Here is a 15,899-nt window from a genome sequence, read left to right on the forward strand (position 1 = left end):
TTGATGTGTTTACTACCCCCCCCCCCCCCCCTCCTGATAAAGTAGCTGTAGAATAACTAACATACACAGACACACACCCACGCACACACACTCCCACGTCAAATCTTCCTCTAAAATAGCCAAGTCCAAGTGCACATTCCTGCAGTGGACCTTTTGGGGGGGGGGGGGGGGCTGATCCAGGATAGTTGGGAAAGTGGGACCTCGCTAAGTGACGTCACCCCTCCTACACACACACACACACACACACACCTCTCTCTCTCTCTCTCTCTCTCTCTCTCATGCTCCCGTTTTTCTCTGCCTGGGGTTTTAGTTCGTGCTCGGGTCTCGGCAAACAGAGAGAAAGAGACGGACAGAAAGACAGACAGAGAGACAGACAGAGACAGAGAGAGAGAGAGAGAGAGAGAGAGAGAGAGAGGGGGGAGAGAGAGAGGGAGAGGGAGGGAGAGCGAGGGGCTGTGTGTCCCAGCCACACCGCACTCTTCAAACACCACCACAGTCTCGCCACGTTCAATCCAATGAAGATCTAACGAGCACAACACAGACAGAGCCAAGCCTGAGAATATACACCACGCGCGCTCCACGTGCGTGCTGTCCGTCCTGTAGCCCCGAAGATCGTGAACGCGGCGCACACGGACAAGTCGAGGAGGAGAAGCGAACAAACGCGGCGGGGGGGTAAAAGAAGAAGAAGAAGAAGAGGAAGAAGAAGAAGAAGCAGCAGAACCTGAGGACGGATTTCTTTCCTCCACATTATTTTATTTCCCCAGGACTCAACTGTCAATACTGGATGTAAAAAAGAAACTGTCTTCACGCAGAAGAAAGGCGAGACTGAGTTTCAAACCGGCCGCAAAAATGGTGATAAGGTAAGCCTGTGTGACGGACGAGGCTGGGAGTTCTGAGTTGTGACTCGCTGCCGCAGTGATTTCAGGTGGACGTAGAGCCTCTTGAAGTTGCTTCAAACACATTAGCCGTGTCCAGTTACACCTATCTGGACTGCCTTTATTCCCCTAATGCATGTAGGCTGTACGCTGGCTGGCGTGTTCAGGGATGTAACCGTTATATTTATGTGTCAATAATTGTTTAACGCACAGCTTATTATTATGAATGCGCGCAACCTTGAATAGAGACAGTGGCGCTTCCAGAGCCTCAGTACAGTCAGAGCAATGGCACAAACGAAACCTTCATTTACTGGTTTCGTTTCTGTTTTGAATATATATCATATATATATATATATATATATATATATCTGCACACAAACTACATCGGTGAATGTGCAGGTGGGATATTTTTGTCATGGTGTGCGGTTTGTGTTGAGGTTTGGAGCGGAAGTCTGTTTATTTTTCACTAAATTATCACCGCACATGTGTAGTAAATACATTTAATTGCCTTAATAGTGCGTTTTGTGTAGACTACAGCTGATTTGTCTCCCTTTATGTCATCAAAAATAATGAAACAGAGCAGCTCAAACATGTTATTTTAAGCTCACTTAAAAGCTGTGGCGCTGTCATGCAAATACAGTTCATTTTTTTTTTGGAGTTGTGGAAACCTTTCCAGCAGAGTCGATTGTGAAGAATTTTCAAAGTGCATTCCTGCTACTCTCCAGAGATCCCTCGTCTTATTTTTAGAACACATTTTTTAAAGTTGACTGTGCTTTTTAAAGAGCTCACATGTTTAAAAGAAAGAAAGGCAGCTAAATGTCAGTGAGGCAGGCAGAAAGGCAGTCAGTCAGTCAGTCACGCAACCGTTCTGTCAATCAGGTGAAAGTGAAAAAGTGATCCTTTATTTCCAGCAGAGCTGTGCGCACCACCTGTGCTCAGTGTGCCAGTTGGGCCACTAGGGGACTCGTTCTTTCCAGCAAGTTAGAGGAATGCAGCAGAGAGGGGCTACAAGCCATGAAGATGGGGAGTAAACTGGGAGTATAAAACAATTTGACAATTTTAACATAACAAGTGGTTTCAGCTTGTTTAAAATTAAGAATTTGTAATCTGTAATTCATGTTAATGTAAAAAAAAAAAAAAAAAAAAAGGCCACCTCTGACCATATACATTGTGATATACTGCTGTCTGAGCCAAATGAAAAGGCAATGACTGAAGGTGGAGTAAGCTAGTGAGGTGTTCAAGGGCCAGCAAGAGTGTGTGTGTGTGTGTGTGTGTTTAAGCATGCAAATTAGCGCGCATGTGTGTGTTTGCTCAAGCAATGCCCACTTTATAGCCAGTAAGCACTCTGGGAGAGCACACCCCAGCACCTCCGCTGTCTTGCGTGTTTTACAGTTCCCAGCTCAAACAATTAGCACTTGCCCAATTTTGACACAGCACAATTACCGCTGTCACCACATGTTCGATTTCCAATTTTGCTGCTGCGACGGCGGCGCTCAAAAAAGAGGAGACAAAATGGATATGCACTAAGGTGGTGCTCGCTTAAAGTGCTGCTATCCAAAGTCGCTGAAGGGAGCAAAGTGTCTCAGTCATGGAAAAAAGCGTCACTGGCACGCGGCCATCTTCTCTCAAACCCTCACCCTTCACTTTGTGGCACTTTTAAATCCTCTGAAATAATATATAGCTTCTTTGTGAAAACTCTTGATGTAAACTGTGAAAAGCTAATTCCGTATTATAGCGTAAAAGGAAATGAAAGGAGAAGTGATTCAAGCTTTTCTGTGTCATTCACCAGTGTGTGTGTGTGTGTGTGTGTGTGTGTGTGAAGGATACAAACAGTTCATGGCATGCAAGCCATTAAATTGAAAAATGATATAAGGGTTTGGAAAGTGCCTATAAGGGAGTTAGGCCATTTTTGCGTGCCTGCCGATCCACCTTTTTCTCCACTTTTTTGTGCCTGAAGCACATTCTGAAACCCTATCCCACATTTTTGACAATGTCTAGAAGGGACAACGGGGTATTTCCAAGACTGAATGTCGAGAGAGAAGTCAACAATGTCTTTCAGATGTCCTTTTTATTTGCTTTATTTCTCGAATGTGCGCTCACCTGGCTAAGTGTTTTCACAAGCGCTGCTGCTTATGCGGGTTAAATGTTAAGCTCATAGATATAAGCTCATTGACAGCGGTGCATTTAATGTAACGGAGGCACTACGGGAGCTTTTCGACATTTCCTTATCCAAGTCCCTCTTTGGCACAAAGCCAAGCCCTTTTGCAAACAAGTGTGCCTGCACCTCACAGTCCAACTGTCTTAGCACAGTCCAAGTAGCTCTGACTCGCTGGTTTATTTTCAAGAGCAGACAAAAAGAGTAAGAAAAAAAGTTTATTTTCTATCTGTGTGTATGTACGTGTGTGAGCACTACTTCAGGAATTCTGAGGCCAGGGCCCCTATTACGAGTGTGGAATGAGAAATCAACACTTACATTACAAAAATGGATACGTAAACATAGAGGCCACAATTATCAGGCGCCGTGGTGTTGGAACTGGAGGAGATGGAGTGCCAATAGGTCTGTTAGCAATCACCCCCCTCACTGCCTGCCCTCTGTAATCCAGTGGGTGTATTCTAGCTTATTTTGTGCCAGCAACGGCCCTTAACAACCTACCCACTGACTGGCAGGCCGGCATGGCTAGCTGGCAGGGTGGGTGGTTGGCGGATGCAGGGGAAGTTTGACTGGTAGAGGTCATATAAAAAAAAAGGCAGGAGGGTGGCGAGGTGTATGCCCATGTGTCGGATCAGTGTTGGTATGTATGTGAACGCGCGTGTGTGCATTTTGTACATCTTGCAGTTTAGTTTACGCATGTTCATCAACCGGCGCGCATGCCTGTGCGTCAGGGGCTTCCAGCCGACTACAAACTCACTTCACAGAGGCCAACTTGATGCATTGTGACAAATGAGAAAGCGGTTTGATTTCGCACAACACTGAGCTGCACTCCAGCATAATGAAGTGATCAGGACTTTACCCTTGGTTCACTTTGGCCCCGGTCCCGCTGTGTTTTTCCCCTCTATTCAATCGCTTCACTCACTTATTTACTTGGCAAGCATTTCCTCCCGTAACCTCTACTACTGCATAACTAGCGTCAAGGGTGGGTTGCTTGATAAAAACCACCGCTACGGGGCATTGGTTTTACACATAGGGGAACGCTAGCAGTTTTTATTGATATTCAAGTTGCCACTGGGTTGGAATAATAAGAAGCCTATTTTCACGCCCAAGCAAAATCACCTCTACTGTCCATCACCCTGTCAGGGCAGAAAGCTGAGGCGTAAATATTATTTGGCAGCGGAAGGCACACAGGGCTATATAGCTGAGCTTGTTCTTTCCTGTTTACTCTTATTCTCTCTTTTTGATACTCTTGTTTTCTCTGTCCTTTCTTATATTCTTCTTTCTTTCTCTCCGTCTCATCAAAACCAAGTATCATGAAAAAAACTGAAAATGAAAAGTCCCCTGCCTTCCCCATCCTTTCATCCCGATTTCACTGCATGTGTCTCCCTTAATGAAATTGACTTGCATGTATTCTAACACACAAAGTGCAGTGTCACCTCCAACATGGTTCAAGTTAGTGTTGGGTACGACACAGTTAGAACGCTCTGCCTAGAGGCTCTGCCTCCAGGCTTTGCGTACAGGGGGAGCACTGACGTGTCAGAAACAGGGAGGGCTGCTTTTCCGCCGCAGCTGTCCTTTGCTTGCAGATTGGGTTTCAGGAGATATGATGGATGCCAAACGCCTGTAGCCAGTTGTGAAGACATAGAGGGGGAGGGAGTATGTTGGTATGGATTTGGATCGGGGTCAGTGGTACTGGCAGAGGATTTGAATTCTGCCCTTGACCTCCATTTTGGATTACCCCCCATCTAGCAACTAACAGCCTGTCACTATTAGCACTTTGAGAAAGTCGGGACTAATTAGAAGAAAACTAAACACAGAGTGAAATATTCTTGTTTCAAATATTGCCAGAATGAAAGTGATGGGGTATAAAAAAAGGTAGCTAGATGATATTTTTAAAGACTTCATTCAGATTGTGTTGCAACCCAAAACATTATTCCTCTTTATGCCCTTCCCATTGTCTCATTTTCTCTTATCTTAATTTTTTTGGAAAGGCTGAGAGCAGAATCCACGGAGGTTCATTTGAATAACCGGCGGAATGAGGAAATAAAAGCTGGAGTAAGAAATAGAAGTGGCGGTCGGCTCTGTGCATTCATGTCACACAGCTTTATCAAATTATTCCACAATGGCAGCCACACAAGTGATGGAATTTCAATTAAAGTATGACAGTTTTAGAATTTGTTTCTGCTCACAAGAGAGCTAGTGGGGGTTGTTTTTCATGGGTTGGGGGGCGAGGTGGGGGGCGAGGTAGTGGACTGTGGGGAGCGTCTCGTACAGGAGACATATTTTCCAGTCTATATTCCCTTATCTGCCCCCCCCCACCATCCTCCATCAAAAGGGAATGACTTAGCTGAAACACTTTTGTTCAGAAGCACTCTGCGGTTAGAGCCTGGAGCCGGGCAAAAATGGGGTGTTATGATAAAGGTCTTTGCAACGAGAAGTCAAAAATGGAGCCTTTAGTTGATAGGCTCCTTCCAAGAACAATTACACTACCTGCTGTGCCAAATAGAAGGGGGCAAGAGATAAGTGCTCAGCTCAGACTGGTGGCTAGCTCGTAAACTGGGAAAGAGCAACGTAAAGGCTATATGACCCTCAGGGACTGTAAACTGTTTCGGGCTGAATTTGTAACACGCAAGCTCACAAACACTCGTGCACATGAGCAGACACACAGGAATTTGAAAGACTGTATAAAAATGATAGAACAAATCCTAAGAATACACAAAACATTCAGCATTTGTTGCTGCAGCAGCTCAGCATACAATTATTTGCATTAAATAAGACCTAACTTATCTTAAATTAAGCTTAAGACACTGTTAAGTTGATTGAGATTTGTATTTGTTGACCATTTGCATTTCCCAGACTCCCACTGGAATTGGCAAAGAGGAGAAAATTCCATTAAAAAGTGCAGTGACATTGCCACATAGCAATTTCACGAATGAGGAATGCATTTAATAGTGGATGGATTTTTCATAATTTGGAACTGTTTCCCCAATTTGTGGCATAATTCTTGAAGTGACACGTGTTGTAATGGGATCCAGTGGTTCCAATCCGCTCACAGAGTCTGGCACCCACATGTCCACAGGGAGTTTAAACATGTATGGATATCTCAAAAGGAGAAATACTTTACAAAAAAAGGCAAGGAATTTGGACTGATCAACATTGTGTAAATATTTTTTCTTTATCATTCCTCATTTATCCTCCCCTTTTTTTAAATTCAAATTTAAATTCCTGCATTCACTGCAAGGTTAGGAGTCAATGTTTAAATTCTGTGTAACCCCGGCATTCTCTCTCTACTCAATCTGCAATTATAGCTAGCTGCTTTGAAGAAGCCAGGCGGAACTAAAATGACTTTTCATGTCCGGTATAATGACTGCCATTTGGAAGCAGACATGGAGAGAGAGGGCGAGAGATATAGAGCAAAAGAGGAGAGAGTGAAAAGAGATGGAGGGAGGGGCAGAAGGAGGGAGAAAGGGGGACAATCAGTGGATGAAAATGGCTTAGGTCACCTCTGGTTCTGGCCAGACGGCCCAAACCAACTGCCTTTCCCTCCGTCATTCCTCGCAGATGATTCTGCCACATTTTTGTCCTTTTCTTCCCTCCCTGTGCTGCTCACTGAAACTTTCACCCTCTTCTCCCTCTGTCGCCCATCTTTCCTGCCATTGGTCTCCATTCATTTGCCATCAACGGAAGCTTAGCAGCTTTAAGGCGGATTACAAGATGAATTGCACAGAGCGAGACGCCGTATATTCTCTTTAGGGTGGGCCAGTACTGCCAAAGGCCAGAGCTGAGTGCCGTCACCTGGGCTAGCAGCTGGCTATCTTTTACACTTCGCTCGCTAATGAGGCCAGACAGTTGGGGCTGAAGTTATAGTGCAGGCTGGATGCTGTGTTGGTAATCTATTATTTAGACTCTCGTGGGGAGGCTGGTCTCAAGAATTTCATGCATGCATTTTGCAAAGCAAATGGTAGCCCGGGGGGAATACAGAGCTCTGTGTGGGAAAAAAAATGAGCGAGTATTAGACATTAATGTGAGTTGCAGCGTTTCCTTGTCCTGCCTATTTCAAACCTGCCAAGACCAGAAAGGAAACTTTTTTGGTATTTTGTCATTTTCTTCATCATACTACAATAGGAATGTTGCTCATACAGATGTGCTTCAGTGATGCTGGCAATGCTGACAATTCCATCCGACGCATGAGTCTTCTTTGTCTTTTTCATTCAGTGTTTCTTCCCTTCTTCCTTCCTTCCTTTATTTCTTTCCTCGTTGTGATATTTTATGGATGACAGATGAAGGTTGTGCTTGCGTCTTCAAACAGCCGACACAGAAGAACGGGTATATCTTTCCGTTCCCTTTTCATGTATATTTTAGGAACTATTTCAGAGGGGTTTCGGAGAGTTGCATCACACTGTTATAGATAACACTGCGGAGACAGGACTTGTTTATATTTAGTCAGGCTAGAAAACTATGGCGCACATGACCCCACTAATGTATTTATAGAATAATATCAGTGTTTAAATTTGCTTAGGCACCAGGGGCTGCTATGGCAGTTTTGTAAAACATCCATTTCCCAAGTCGTACTCATTTACATTGCGCATTTCAAACATTAGAGAAGCACACCGGCCTGGTACCAGTCACAAAATCAGCAAATATGGCTATGAGGCATCAGTGTCCACTAACTTTTACAGCCCCATGAACCCGTTTGGCAATTAACTATATTTGGGCCTGTGTATACGCAAATCTACTGGGAGATGAGATGGCAACAGTTAAACATAGAAAGGCAGTTTTAGCCAGAGCTGTTTAGCAGACTTAGGTTACTCTCAAATGAAGTTCATGCAGAATGGCTTAAGATACCACAAATAGCTTGGAGTTATAGATAGCATAAATAAGCAACACATACCAAACCCCATGAAGTCACCAAGTTATTAATGCCAAATCATAACAATATATAATATTTGCAAAAGCATGAAATTAGCCATGTGACGAAGAAAGGGGGTCGTACTGTCACACTTAAAGCATCATAGTCCACACTGGTAAGAACCACTCTAAACCACATTATGCCATTCCATTCATTGACCCAATGATAAGTAATTCCAATGACACATCTCACACCCACATACACATTTCACAGGTGCAAACTTTGGAGAATACCACCAGTCATTCATGAAATCCCCAAAACCTTCAGGGTAAACTAGAATTTCTGTGACCTCTAATACGAAGATTTTCCACTAAATTTCTCATGCTGTTCAAGGGAAGTCCATGTCAGGTGTAGGGCAGCGTAACCCAAGCTGCCAGACTTAATCCTCCACCTACCCCTACCTTGTCCTTGCATGTGTTCTCCCGTTGATCTACCCTAAAGAAACATTCCAGGAGAGTTTTAGAGCCGCGGTAACCGGACACCATCATGCAGTGAGAAAGGGAGCGTTTGTACGTGGCGATCGGAATGCCTGCGTACGTCCCTTCTCTTTTTTCCAAAATCAGTGAAAATGTAACCCAACATGCTACTTGGGTTACATGATGTAAGGCAACAAATGAGCCTAGGATCAGGTCCCTAGATGGCATAGAAGGCTAATATGAGATTTGGTTTAAAATGGGATGACAACATCTTGGGCTTGTGTGGCTTGCAAAGAGGGGTGGTGAAATTAGATGAGGGGATGAGAGAGAAGCTAACAGACACATATATGGATATATGGAAGGTTCTGTAAAGCGAACAATAGAGACGAGGCAACATAACAAACAAGGGAAAGGTGGGTAGACTTAAACACATCAACAGAAGATATCTATACAGTAACTTAGATACACAAATTAAAGGTTTTGGTAAAATCCTTACTGAAACCTTACTATTGTGACTTTAGTTGAAACTGAGATTTAGACTTTCTGTGAAATGGCTTACTAACTAAAGTGTCATCCATATTTGATGCCTTAGCCTCAGGTCTAGTGGAGGGAAAAGGTGTCAATTACAGCAATTAAAGTATTAACTCAGAAAGAAAGCTAATATGCATTATTAGCTGGCAATTTAGCTGATGATGCTGACCGTCAACCCTCAAGCTTATTGCAAATGGTTTTTCCTTTTGCCATAGCTGATTTCCATTCCTGTGACAGGTCCAAGAAGAGTGTGTGTGTTTTACAGTACTAGGCTCTTTGTGTCACAGTCTATAGAAAGGTTCATTTGGTAGCCATGAAAACACATTACAATGCAATCCCTTCCCTCCCCTTCCTTCTGCTCTCTCTCCCGTCTTCCCACCCTCTGCCGTTATTTGGAAACCTTCCCGACCGTCTATTGTGATAAGCTAAACACAAAGCTGTGAGGAGGACGTCCTGCGCTAGCTGCTAGCCATATTGTTGTCTTGCTCCTCCACTTGGACTGCCAGCCCGCATAACACTGCACCAGGGAATTAACCTCTGCTGCTGTTTCTTTCATATTGTATAATTTTTTTTGCAACGGCCACTCCGTCAGAGCTGCAAAGGGAAAAGTACTGTAAATGTTGCCAAATTACTGACAGCCTCTCTCTAGCCCAACTGCATAAATACACAGTGAATGTGATAAACAGCTCAGGCTCACTTGCTTGTGGCTGCCTGTAGTGCAACCTTTACAGACATAAAAGGGCATGGCATTTTTTTTTTAAGACAAGTTCGTTGACGTGAAAGTGGGAAGTTAAATAAAGGAGAGTGTAGTTCAGTGAATGGGACATTACTACATTGTCATAGTTTGTGACCTTTCCCATTTGTTCTGACAAGCCAGGGTTTCGCTCTGTCAAAATGGCCTACGCCGTTTGTAAGCGATTCCTCCCTTCCTGTCCCTTTTTTTTCTCATATCTGCCATCTGCAGTGACGGCATGACGCCACAGCTTCTGTGTCATCAGTGACAACGCTCACACACAGGCACACACACAGGGACTAGACAAGAGAGTGGAGAGGAAGAAAGCGGGAGACAGAAGAGACAGTGAAAAAGAGAGCTCACTTCATCCTTTAATTGTGTCTCTGAATGTCCCAGTGGACTTCATTACCCAGGCATCCTAAGAAATCTCACTTGTTTGCTCTTGGAAACATGTAAAAAGCGTTTGTAGTTCTTTTCATGTCTCTACAGCAGCATGAAGTACTTCGGTTGGGCTAGTCAGAATTTCTATGTAGCACAGATTGAGGCATATTTCAAGCAGCAAGTAAAGCCAAGGATTTCTTTGCTGTAAAAAAGTTTTGATGATTATGTGCTGAGCTAATGGATATGATGGCTGCCCTCAGCAGGCCCTTTATGCCTGTATATCTTTCACAGCAGCAGAATTGAAGGACATTCTCATATAACTTCAAATAATGTATTTACATTTTGGCCTGTTGTTTAGTTTAACTACAAACCTACTGAATAATTTGACAAGAAAAACAAACATGTGTTGTTTAACTTTGGCCATGTTTTAGTGAAGCTAGTGGACGCTAAATGATAAAATTACTTCACTGAGTAGTTAGATAATAAAGTGCTAATCAAAAAATATATATATTCATTTTTTGTCCATAGAAAATGTAATATAGTATTCCAGATTTTGGAATATTCCCAGTTTTCCGATATAGTGACAGCGATTTCATAAATTGCCATGTTTGTGAAAATAACACCTTTTCTTTTTACGACTTCAAGAGAAATATTAGTGACTCATTCAGCTTCCGTAGACCTTACCGGAGGATTGGAGGTAATTTCTGACTTCATTAAATCCGAGGCTAAAAATCTACAGCTTCTCGGCATAAAAACACAGCAGGAGAGGTGATTATCTTTGGAAATTAGCTCACTCATTTAGAGCTGTGTGGATGCAGATGCCTCCGTTCAATGGAAGCCTATTATTCCAAACGACTCTCATTAAGCCATAGTGAAATAAGGCAAGCTGTGGAAGCAGTGAAATAAAATCTTTAGACTGGCTGTGCAGAACTCGGCAGCGGCGAGCTACGCTGTCTTCATTAAGAGCTCTGACGTCAGGAGTGAAACGCAGAAAACGACTAAAAGGAAAATTGTATGCAGCTGATTTCTACCTCTTGTGCCCTATAGGAGGTTATTTGGTGTTTGTGCTCTGAGCCGAGGGAACCGACAATACAGTCTGAGCTTAATGAGTGAGTTTACCTAACACTGAGGAGCATGAGTCACAGCTGATCTATCATTTCTGTATTTCTATGTAGACCTGCTGATCAGAAGCTCTTCTGAATAGCATTCATAGCACACCACTTTCCTGATTAGTCAAGCTGTGCTGTGCTCACATCTATAGGACAAAAAATAAACCAGAACACGTACTCTTACCATGGCCTACAACACTGGTTCCCACACACCATTATGAAAATCCCCATCCATCCTATTGCTATTGCTGTCTCCCTACAGCAAACACTTGTCTGCCACTGGTCATCACAAAAAGCTCTGTAATGTCTTGGTTAAGTGGACTTAGAGCATAGATCGCAACAGAAAGTGTCATCGACCCCCTCTCTTTCCAAATAACCACCTTGCATTAGGAGGCAATTCAGGCCAGTCCAACGATCATTCATTCATGACTCAGTCAATCTCTACGTGCCTGTGCACAAATAGATTTATGGTGCTTTGTTTGCAATATGTGAGATATATGTTTGGTTGTGTTTGGTTAATTGTGTGGCATGCAGTTAAAATAAACGTAACTAACAGTTCGATTACTGCAAGAATTCAACTTGATTGGAATTTTTGTCCACAACCTTACACCACCTTTTGTGAGACTGCCTCAGACACAGGGCTAGGGCAGGCGACATGTTGACATCCAGTGCAGGTTTAACCCGAGTCACTGTGTTGTGTCTGAAAGGGGTATCAGTGAGGCTCACTTGCCAGATCAGAGGTTGACCAATTTGCATAAGCTTTGCAACTGCAGTAGATAATATATTTGCATGTACTAAAGCTATACAAAGTGTTGGCATATTGGCAATATGTATTGATAAGTAATACATTTGATCTGTTCCTCACAAAACACAACAAAGACAAATGCTGTAGTTATTCTGATTATTCCGGAACTATATAAACCAATGCTGCGCAACTGAGCACCATGGGACCGTGCAGCATCTGGATTTATTTTTTTTCCCCAGGATCCATTCAAGTGTTTAACACCAGGGGAGCACAGTTAGAGGAACGAGGGAGGAAGGGAGATTAGATGGACTCTTGTCAAATGAGGAAAAATACTGATGGGTCTCACGATTCCCTGTGGTCTCAACAACACAGCAGGTGGCCTTCATTTGCATTTCCCATGAGCTTACCTCCCCCTTTCCCTCTTCCGTTTATTTATTACAGTGGCCGCAGGTGGAAATCAGATGACTGTCAAATCGCCCTAATGTTGAACAAGGTTCTGTAACGTGCTGGCACACACACACAAACCCAGCAGACAGAGTCTGTTTTCAGAGTGTTTCCCTGTTTATTACTGCTCTATGATAACCTCTGTCCATAGATTCATGTGCCGTTTGCCCGCGCCCTAAACATCAGTAGCCTGTATAAAGTGATGGAATGTACACATTAAAATTCGATCTCCTGCATCAGTACATCCAGTGCTGGTCAGGACAGCAACTATAAATTGCTGGCCATTATTTTCGATTAACCACACTGACACCATGGCCCATGACATTTCTTCCCATTTTTACCCCCTGTCACAGTGGCGCCATATTTCCAGCACCGTTTCATTTAGATTGTCCCGAAGCATGATAACACAGACCAGGAAACCTCGGGACACAAGCCACCGGGCGATCTTATTAATGGCAGAGCTGCGATAACAGTAGTTGTCTACGTCCTAGCTTGGTATCTCCATCTTCAGGCACATCCATTCCAGGGCCTGAAGAGCAGAGGCGTCATAGCGGGTGCAAAAGGGTGACGACTTGACAGTTTATCATCGATATGCTGGGAACTTCTCTGCATCCCAAGTACAGCAAAGAGGATTCTCCAACCAGTGGTTCATATGAAGACACAAAATGGCTGTCTCAGGTCGCAAATGCAATTTGAACTTTCTTGTAAAAGATGTTAACTTTAATTGCGTTGGTGAAGGTTGCTGTCATTTCAGAAACCTTATAAGAGGGGAAATAATTGGGAAATAAAGAAAGAAGAAAATAACCTTAATACATATACAGACCCTATATGTTCATATATACATAGGCAGTACATAGCATGTTAATTTTCATATGCCAGATTTGACAGCCTTGAAAGCTTCACATCATATTAAACATAATATGCAGATAGGATGGAAACGGATAAGGTCAGCTGCCAGCTAACATCAGCAATAGCAGATGCATAACACAAGAGCAGCAGATATATGACATTTTTATCAATTGCTCATTCTGTAAATTAATGGCCAGTGTCCCAAAGCAAGAAACCACTGCCAGAATTCCAGTGCTATCAGAGTTACAGTCATTTCATTGTCTTCATTGCTCAGGCTTCATTATGCACATTCACCTAATTACCTAACTGCAGGTTTAAATATAGTTAGGGACAACTGATATTAAAATCATTGATATGGCATGGAGCCATAGCGCATTTGTGAAACAATGAGTTCAAAAGGGCAAGAGAGTAAACTGAATCGGTGAAAGCAATCTGACTGCTAAGCTGTTGTTTTGACAGAAACAAATTGTTGTGTCTGTGCGGAAAGTCCTTCTCTTAGTTCTTAATGAGTTTATTGGTAATCAATATCCTGTTCTCGTCTACTCACATGTGACACTGAGGCCGTGACCCAAGAGGGACCCTTATACGGTGGACTTATGTGGGTCAGTGAGGATTGGTAGTCACTTGTTCATGCTTAGGCAGACAGGAATGCCCCAGTTCACCTAGGTGAGTCGAAGGCAGGAAATGAAAGGAGCTTCATCTTGGCACTTACCCCATTGCTGCAGCTTTTTCTGTAGTAACTGGGAGGCATAATGTTTCTCTACACTTAAAATAAGGCACCTGCCTTTCTTATTTTGTTCGCTCATATCCCTCATTTCTTTCAAGACGTTACACATGCTAACTGATTTGGCTTGTGACCAATTCTCCTTTAAAGTAGACCTCCCCAAAGAGCTGGGTTTGCGTCCCTGTCAAATACTGCACAAAATGCTGGCCTGTCATTCAAAACTTCATAGCGGAACCTCTCTTCCAGGGATTCTGTTAGCATCCTGCTGATACGAGCGCTTTTTTGGTAGTGCTTTTTCAGGAAGATGGGGTCTGGCCTCCCAGTGGGGGTCAGAGCAGTTGACCCTATCCTGGCGAGCTCTCAGTCTGCCTGCGATGATTTTATTCAGCCCCACTCAGTAGAACAGCGGGGTGTGAACCGGGTCGATGTGGCACTGCCAATGTTGATTCCATTACGAAACCCAGGGCCCTTTGAGAGGCGCTGATCAAGGGTGCCGGATGTTTTTGATTCACACTGCTGAGTCTTTATATATTCAACAGTCAAATCAGTCTGCTAAAATTTGGTTTGTTTGTCTTTTCTGGAAACATGTGATTCAATGGAGCTGGCAGGGTGCAACGGAGCTTTGCTATCCCTAAAAGAGATATAGTCTTTCTACTATGGTTCATGCCAAACACACTGTATATGCACATCATTCAAGGGCCGTGCCTTTTTGTTATTATTTAGCCTGATACAAAGCAGAACAAAGGATGGAGAGGAGAGGAAATCTGGCAAATGAAAAACAATTGGGCCAGGTGCCAGACTCAAGTCAAGCATGTGAGCTCAATAAAGCACACTGTATCGATTTGCTAGTTATTCATTATTTGTTTTGGATGTAGAGAAAGTTCTTTGGTAAATGATTTTGGTGTGCAGTTCAGACTCTGAAATAAATGGTTTGACAGATCATCAATGACCACAGAATATGATAGTAAATGGCCTGATATTGATTTATTTCCCATTGCCCCCCTTCTCTTCTCGTGAGCTGTTATGCTTAAAGCAAGACCAAGCACTCTCCTGAGTATTGGATTTTTGTCCACCCTGCTTTCAAATGTGAAAATGAGGATTTATTTTGTGCTGCTGCTTGAGTGATGCTTATAAGAGAGCATGGATTCGACTAGATAAATGGAGATGGAGAACGGATATACATCACACCACGCTTAATGTCTCTCATGACAACAAACAGCCTTCCTGGTGGTAATATGCAAGCATCTAGACCCTCAAAATGCAAAAATGGCAGCTTTGTTTACTGCATTCAAAATAAATGGCTGAGGCCCCGCTGTCACTCACAGATGGCACTTCCTTTGAGAAAAAAAAATTGCAGAGCCAGTGACTCGTAATAATGCGTTGGCATGGCGGCAGCCATTTTGCACAACCTCCGGAGGCACTGATCGTCACAGAGAGGCGTTGGCATTGTCTTGGCACCGGCCCGACCCCAGGCCCGGAGTAGTAACTGATAGCCAAGCTGGAGCTTGTCAGGCCTGACGCTTATCACTTTTGACATCTGTCCACGCCATCTCTCTTCCCTTGTCTGTAGAAGGCCCCAGTACACTGACCTTGGGATCTCTTTCTCTGTTACACCACTGCCCCTAACACCCCCCCCCCCCACCCATGTCCTCATTTGGCACTGCTTCCCCGTGTGTTGTTTTGAGGCTATCATTTACCCTTTTAGACCTTGCTTTGTGGTCAGACATGACTTGCAAACTGATGTTCAAGCACTGACAAGCCCCTTGCCTTATTTGGATTCCTGCTTGTATGCAATATTGAGTAGATGTACCTCAACATCTATTTTGTAATTATATGTTGTCTCAAAAATCTGGGTAATACAGGTTGTTTATTTAGGATTGATTTATGTTAGAAATCTATTTCAGAAATACATGATGTGATGAGATGTGCAAAAAAAAGAAAAGTAGGCTGTTTGTGATTTTTAAAGATAATTATATAAACCAGGGTTTAACTAAAAACTGACTGCAGATGGTACGAGTTGTTTTATATTGT

The 15,899-nt window shown here is 43.3% G+C and overlaps 1 protein-coding gene across 1 annotated transcript in view; it reads left to right on the plus strand.

Annotated features, from left to right (window-relative positions):
- The first annotated feature begins 774 nt into the window (after positions 1–774).
- Positions 775–15,899, plus strand: part of LOC139305646 (receptor-type tyrosine-protein phosphatase delta-like) — a 123,473-nt gene continuing 108,348 nt past the window's right edge. Inside the window, exon 1 of the mRNA XM_070929563.1 lies at positions 775–860. The gene's annotated coding sequence lies outside the window, so the exon portion shown is untranslated. The remainder of the gene's footprint in view (positions 861–15,899) is intronic.

The sequence above is a fragment of the Enoplosus armatus genome, chromosome 23 (genome assembly GCF_043641665.1).
Source record: "Enoplosus armatus isolate fEnoArm2 chromosome 23, fEnoArm2.hap1, whole genome shotgun sequence".
Classification (NCBI taxonomy): Eukaryota; Metazoa; Chordata; class Actinopteri; order Centrarchiformes; family Enoplosidae; genus Enoplosus; species Enoplosus armatus.